At 34.3% G+C, this 8,293-nt stretch overlaps 1 non-coding gene across 1 annotated transcript; it reads left to right on the top strand.

The window, feature by feature from the left end:
• Nucleotides 1-310: 310 nt before the first annotated feature.
• Nucleotides 311-417, top strand: LOC133798810 (small nucleolar RNA R71). The gene has a single exon (XR_009876029.1). It is a non-coding gene; the product is annotated as a small nucleolar RNA R71 (small nucleolar RNA).
• Nucleotides 418-8,293: the final 7,876 nt, after the last annotated feature.

Here is an 8,293-nt window from a genome sequence, read left to right as displayed (position 1 = left end):
AATTTCACACCTAGCTGCCATTTGAACCGCATTAGCAAATACAGAGCTCTGTTGTAACTGTTTTGTCAAGGAGGCTACTTGTGCTGTTAGAGCAGTGATTGCATCCAGCTCATGCACCCGAGCTACCTTTCTGACCCCCGATGATCTTTCCTCAAACCACTGATGATTATTTGTGGCCATGTCCTCCAACAGCTCATAAGCACCAGTTGCACTCTTGCTCATAAAAGTACCACCCGGTGCAGCATCAATAATGGTTCTAGTAGTAGGACATAAACCATTATAAAAATTCTGCACTAACATCCACTGTTCAATGCCATGATGAGGACATCTTCTCAAAAGTTCCTTGAACCATTCCCAAGCTTCATACAATGATTCTCCATCATTCTGGCAAAAATTATTGATTTCTCCTCTCAATTTAGCAGCTTTGGAAGGAGGGAAGAATTTTGACAAAAACTTCTGAGCCAAATCTTGCCAGGTGAATATAGAGTTTGGTTGCAAAGAGTTCAGCCAACTTTTAGCTCTATCCCTCAGAGAAAATGGGAAAAGCCTAAGTTTAATAGCGTCATCACTCACCCCATTGTATCTAAAAGTTCCACACAGCTCCAGAAAATTAGACAAATGGGTGTGAGGATCTTCAGAAGGCAACCCATTAAATTGAATAGAGGATTGCACCATTTGTAGAATAGCTGGCTTGATCTCAAAGTTGTTAGCCTCTACAGCTGGTGGGCGCATACTGTTTTGTACTCCCGTCAGAGTGGGCAGTGTTGGGGTTTTATGCCCTAATTAAAACCTAAATTTTTTGTAATCTCATTTTATTATCAATAAAATAATAGAAATCATTTTTTGACTTGGTCAATCACTTTTCTCACATGTTTTATTTTCATGATTATTTGTTTAATATAAAATTCTATTAAATCTCGAGCATATAGCTAATCTTATTTATAGTGACGTAATCACAGTGGAATATAAATATGATTATATGTTCAAAATAAGTTAGTCCTAAGATTAGTCAATGCACCGGATTTACACTGACTTGCCAATCTACGATATGATCTACTTACACATTACAGTATTATGTTCTTTCCAGAACATTAGCAAAGTAGATAAGATCGGATGTATTTGTTACATCGGACAGGACCGATATTGACAGTTGATAAAATGAGTAAACATACCATTATTATCTATTCTAGTCATATCATATAGTTGACCATAGGTCAATTCAATCTCAATTCTGAGTGGTTAGTATTCTAACTGATTGTATTATTTGAGTTCTTTGACTTGTTCGTTACCAGCTTACCCTACGGACTAGCCCATACTTACATCTTGGGAACTCGGTAGTACAATTGAGTGGGAGTGTTAATCATAGATATGAACATCTATAGCTTCTGATGAAGAAGTGAAATGATGGTTTCCTTTTAGTTTGGTTCAAGGTGTTAAATGATAGAGATCTCTTTTCAGTAATTAAATTAGTTTACTGAAATATCATTTACAAGGAACTAAGTGTTTTAAGGATAAAATACAATGAGGGGTAAAATGGTATTTTTAGTCCTATCTCATTGTAGACCGTCTATAGAGGATTGAGTGACAATTATGGTTGTAACAATGGATAATTAATAGCGTATCTATATTTTTTATAGAGCGTTCTATGAATTCAAGAGTGCAATTCCAAGTCTATAGTGGAGTCACGAGGAATTAATAAGTTAGTAAATTTATTTGTTAGATTTATGATAACTTATTGGAGCTTGATTCATAGGCCCATGGTCCCCAATGTACCTTGGATAAAATCATCTAGACAGTCTCAATTAATTGATTTAATCATCAATTAGAATTATCAAAGTTGACCAGGTCAATTTTGGATAGTTTCACAGAGTTGTGTAATTTTGAGAAGAAAAGAGAAATTATGGCAGATTTATTAATTAAGATAAATTGGTATCTAAATTAATAAAAAAGTTTAAATCAAGGTTCAAATTATAAATAACTAATTTGATAAAGGAATTAAATAATTATTTAATTAATTAAATCAATAGAATATAATACAGGCCTTGATTTTAAGTCCAATGGGCTTATAATCAAATGGGAAATTTCACAGGCCTATAGCCCATGATAATTTCCACCTAGGGCTTCAAAATGGCTATTATTTTATTGATTTTTTAATTAAATTAAATGACCTAATTGAGTCTATAAAATGAGAGCTTAGAGAGAAGTCAAAAAAAGAAGTTTGAAAAGTCACAAGTCAGATTTTCTGATAGTTTTAGATTCTCTCTAAACACAAGTCCTTTTCTAAGCCTCTTTGTTGTTTTCTCTTCTTCTCTCTATATCTATCTCATGTGTTGAGAATTGCCCACACTAGTCTAGGTGGTTCTAAGGATACATTGGAAGATTGTGAAGAAAATAGAAGATCGGTTCAGTTTCTTGATAATACTCTGCGACAGAGAGGATACAAGAGTTAGAGAAACTGAAGGAAGGACTCTTAATTCCGCTGCGTATACTGTAAGTATTCTATTCTTTATTTCTCTTTGAATTCAATTTTAGAAACATGTTTTAGGCTATCTCGTATTAATTTGTTTAATATTAGATATACATGAAAATAAATAAAGATCCTGTATAAGCTAATCCAACAGGCAGTACATAGTCTCTCAGGCTCCTCTCAGCATTGTTCTGAGCCTAACCCCCTTGTGCAATCCCAGGAATTAAAACATTCCTGTCATCCCCATCATTCTGTGCCATCTTCATAGACTTATGGGCTTCCCTCTTGTTCTTTCTGTTTTGCTTGCAAGACTTTTCAATCTCAGGATTCAAAGGAACAAGACTATCTGCTCCTCTTCTTCTACACATATAACACAATTCACCTGAGATAGAAAAATTAAGCAACTAAACAGATTAGAAACAAGAGAAATTAAAATCAAATTAGAATCAAAATTAATCATACTGATATTGCTAATTATTTTCAGTCCCCGGCAACGGCGCCAAAAACTTGTTGCGAAATTTTAGCTATGCAAGTGCACACAGTCGCAATTTGTAATAATATGGTAAAAACCAAGTATCGTCCTCAAGGACTGATTTATCAATTACCAATCAATCAATTTTTTTAATTCTATTTGATTAAACAATTTCAGAGATTTCAAACAAAGAAGAATACTAACGAAGCATAATGAAAGTTTTAACAAAATAACACAGAGAATGAAATTAGGACAATTGTGATCCTCTATTTTTCCACCATTTTACTTCCTAATGCAAGAATTATATCCCTTTCTCCCTATTCAAGAACAAGTTGCAAAAACAATTCATAATCTGGTTAAGATTTACAAATTCAATCTAAATGAAAACTTCCTATATTTCTATGGCAAAGTTGAATCATGAAGAAGGCATTAAACACGCAACTCAGAAAAATAAGCAAACAACTTAGATACTTTCGTTCTAAATTGAGTTTGCATCCAAACAATCAAAGCATATCAAATTTCACTTTTCAGATTTCAATTTGATTCATGAAATAACAATTAGAGGTGATCAATCAATAATTGCACAAGTAACACAGATTGTAAGGAATTGAAAGAGGTGAAGAAGAACATGAATTATGCATTAATCCATAAAAAGGGTTTCCAAAAGATTCACATAATAGCCCTAAAGGAGAAATTAGCCCATAATATTCATTCTAGCAGTCATAGAATTCAATTACAAACATGAAAATATTAAAGATAGATGATGAAAACTCAAGAATGGATCCTCCAATGGTGTCCTCCACTCTCCGCCGTCGTCTCCCTCTGTCCAGAACTTCCAAAGTTGCCTCCATCCCTCTCCTTAATCGTCATTTAACCTAATTAGTGTTTCGTTAATCTTGGAATGACTAAAAAGTCCTTAATTAAAAAATATGCGTTTTTCTCATTTCTAGACACATCCTGCGGTTGCAGGATGTCATTCCTGCGGTCGCAGGAATGCTCTAGAAATGCAAAAAACTTCTCTGGAGCTGCGGCCGCAAGACACACTTCTTGCAGTCGCAGGAAGTGCTCCAAAACACGTTTTCCACCAATTTGTTGTCATTTTGTCAATGTTTCCACCATGTTTCCACACCTAAGTCACCTAAGTCCTTTGACACCTGAAAACATACAAAAACAAACGTAAAATAGAACAAAACAAAACAAACACCTAATACTTTACCTGAAAAAAACACATAGATAAATGAGTCTAAAACTCGTTTATCATATGCCAGAGGGAATTATTGGATATATATGTATGTGTGAAACTGATTGATTAAATGTGTGACCATGTGGCATACATGAATTATATGGTAATATGAATATATATGCATATTTATGTGTATTAGATATGCATGTGGGCCCGTTCTTGTTAATAAGGGCATATTTTTAATTTGGACTCATTGAGGGTATTATTGTGATTATATGTGTTAAATGATTAAGACCACATTATAATGTGAATATATTTTTAGTATTCGGCCCGAGGCGATCCCACCGAGTGGATTAGCGGAATAGTCACAACGGGGTCTAATACCCGGCTCGGGGTGAGCTAAGGGTATTTAAGGTACTTAGTGCGTATTTGAAATTTATTGGTTAACGGGAAATTATTTGGTGATTAAGGGCACTTCAGGATTAATTGGGAATATATAGGATCGCTTGAGGATTAGCAGGAAATGTGATAAATGACGGGTTTTCCCTTAAAGGCTATAAATGGCTAAGATAACACTAGGAGCATTTTGGTGTTTTGTGTTAAGGGATATACTTAGGAAAACCTCAGGAAATAACCATAAACATCTCTCATCTCTCTCTCCCAAATTTTCTTTATCTCTCTCTTTCCCTCTCTTGGTGATAATTTTGGAAGATTAAAAGGCAAGGCACCAATTCTTTGAAGTTTAGGGACGAGAATTGAGGAATCAAGCTAGAAGCAAAATTGGAGTTAGCTCAGAGGTTGAAATCCTTGCTTTACAAACTTGAACTTCTCTGTAAATTTTGTGATCAAGTAAGGATTTTGGGGTTGTTAGCTTAAGTATGAATTTTGAGATTTTAGGTAGTTTTGTGCTAGTTTATAGGTAATAAATGATTTATGTCTTGCAGTGGACTTGTTGGGGGTTTGATTTTGGGAAAAATGGAGATTTTTGGTAGAAAATTCTGAGGATTTTGGATTGAAAATGTTGGGAATTTTTGGGTGTTGGGCTCGAGTCGTGACCCTATTCTTCAGGCGTCGCGACCTGTGTACGTGAGAAGGCCCTAGAGGTCTGTGAAGTTGCCCAGGCGCTCCGGCGCAGGTTGAGGCGCGCCGCGACCCGTGTCCCCCCCAGGAGAGATCCTTGAGGCTCTCAAACATATAGCGCGTCGCGACCCTTAAGATTTAGGTCGTGACTGTAATTGAGAGGAATAACCAAATCAGGTTTTTGGGCTCGAGAACTCAAACCTAAGTGCTAGGGAAGGATTCTATTACCCGGTTTAGTAGAATTTGAGTTCCTGGAGGCTAGTATGTTATTCTGGAGTTTTTAATTGGTTTAGGTTTGAATGGTTATCCATTATCGCTTTGTGACTAGGGTTACTGTTCAGACTCGGGATTGAGGATTGTGCTTGGGACCGCTCTACACCTTCATCTCGAGACTTGAGGGTTGCAATTGCCTTGAAAACACCTTTTTTGGATCCCGTGTACAAAGTCCTATTTTTTAAATGAAAAACAACTATTTTATGAACAACATCTTTTAACCCTAATCCGCTAATTATCTTAGTAACACATTTATGTCCAAACGACTTGATTTGCAAGTCTTGCACTATTTTAAATACATAGTGTAATAGTCTTGGCTATCCAGGGCATTACACATGCAAAGCTTTGTTATTGTAAGTGGACAGTTTATCTTTAACATCAATCTAGGTGAGTACAGATTTACCTTTGTTAAGTCATCAAACTCAATGGGTGGTGTCCAACCAATTAAGATTATCTCCACTCCTTTTCATCTAGAGATTTGATGAAGACTTTCATTCGAACTTTCCAATAAGGATAATTATAATCATTCAGAAATGGAGGACGTGTTACTGAGTCACCTTCTACAAAGAAAGACATTTCACAAAGAACAAACAGACAGAATATCACAAGATAACACTAAGAGTTTAGTGACCTACTCTTATATCAATTGAAATTTCGTATTTTATGTTTACCAAGTGATTCAAATTAAACAACTTAATGAAATGTAGAATATTGATTAAGTTGTTTAAATCGATTACTGTGTTGTTAACACAACTGTTATGAATGTTAAGACAGAAAGACACAAACAAATAAAAATCAACATAAGTGAATTTTTACGTGATTTAGAAATCTTTTCGGATAACCTACATCCACGGGGCCACGCCTAGATGATAAACCAATTAGTAAAGAATCAATATATACAAAAGTATTGACTTAAACAATGTAAGACTCCCTATTCAACTATTATCGCAATCTTGTTGTACTCTTCTTTACAAATCTGGTTTTGATGAAATTTTGAGTCTCTTGAAATCACTTCAAAGAAGAGCAAGTGCTTTCTTCCTCCCGAAGTGAGACTTATGAAATCCTCTCCCAAAGATACTTAGGAACACGTTCACTAGAGAAATTGCCTGTTACATAAGGAACAAGATAGATACATAGAAAAGTGCACTCGGCATACCCACAAAGATTAAGGTGAACAACTTAATTTTTACAAAGAAAAATTCCTCAACAAATTAACAACAAGTGTTTACAAATTCCAAATGGAAGAGGTGATTTTACAAAAGCCTTGAAAAGGTATTTATAGCTGAGAAAAATGTCCAAGGCCAGCTCTTCTGAAATCTTGCAATTAGCACAAGAATATTTGCAAAATATTTTTATTGAAAAAATATGCCAACTAGGTTGATTATGTTTTGACAAAACAAGAAACGGTTGAGTCAACATGATCATTAATCTTGACTAGCTTTATCAAATTTGGTCATTTTTCTTAACCATGTTCATTTTCGAATCTTGATTATCTTGAATTACTCAATCCATTCAAATATTCTGTTAGAATAAGTCAAATATATTATTCTTCCAATAAAGTCTATTTTATGATTTAATGATAAGAATAATACATTCACACTAATTAAGATATTCAAACCATGGATAGCCACTTCGAGATATCAATCTCAATTAGGATTTTCAAAAATTAATTCAAACATCAAACAAGATACTCAAACTGATTGTATTCATGAGTTGGAAGAATATTTTGTCTTAATTAAGTTAGCCAATTAAGGATTTTAGAGGAATGACATGCTTTATGGGCAGAATGGAATTGATTTGAATGATGTAGTGGGCAGGGTGTGGAAAAAATTCCAGGTTTCTGTTAGCCTTTTCACATCTCAGAGTGTTTATAGTTCATCTAATGTTATCAATGTGAAAAACAAACTAAAGCTGCATAGGATGGACACAACCTTGATGGATGCCTTTTTTTAGCAAGTCATGTTCTAGTGCAAGCATAGTGTCGCTGAAAATGTCTGCTATGAATGAATCTATCATCTATGGGTATTCTTATTTAGCAGTTAGCCCTTTGGAAGTAGAAACTAAGGTCGTGATACATGCTCTAGAGGTGGCTAAAAAGCCAGAGGATGGAAGTATATGCAATTGGTGAGTGACTGCAAAATCCTTGTGAATTACTTGAATGGCATTACAAAAATGTTGGCTTTTAGCGACAACGTAATTAGCGACGATTGGGAATAGTACCCTTAAAGCAATTGTAGTTGACAAAATATTTTAAATGAAATAAATAATTGAATTGAATTATTATATATATAGACTATGTCTGATATTATATGATAATATTAAGTGAATATCAAAAAATTCCAATGTTTATCGATGTGGTCTTAATCTCATATTGGTATGGGAGGATCGAGATTAAGATAATAAACTTAAATAGTTTGCAATAAAATAAAGTTATGGAATCTTTAGATTAATTACTGATAGTACGGTCCACTAGTATTATGAATACATGTGCCTAGATCCGGGTTACTAGTGTAGTAGGAAACTTTAGTGGAGGTACTTTGCATGCTAAGAGTATGTAGAACTAGACCAGGTGTGATTTGTTAATACTTGTTGTAAAACGCCCTAATCTAATACTTTGTAAAACTTTTACATACTCATAAACTTATAGAAGAAAGCCACTTATTATATGAAAAATCTCAGTGGGGCCTTGCTAAAAACATCCAAGTTGGGCCCCATAGTTTAAAAATAAAAATAATTGTTTTCATTCAACGTTTTAAAAATAAATAAAGCTCAAGTCCCACTGATAAGTTCTGAAAAGTTAAAAATAAACATAACATTG

The sequence above is a fragment of the Humulus lupulus genome, chromosome 8 (genome assembly GCF_963169125.1).
Source record: "Humulus lupulus chromosome 8, drHumLupu1.1, whole genome shotgun sequence".
NCBI classification, from domain to species: Eukaryota; Viridiplantae; Streptophyta; class Magnoliopsida; order Rosales; family Cannabaceae; genus Humulus; species Humulus lupulus.
This window is presented reverse-complemented; position numbering and strand designations above follow the sequence as displayed.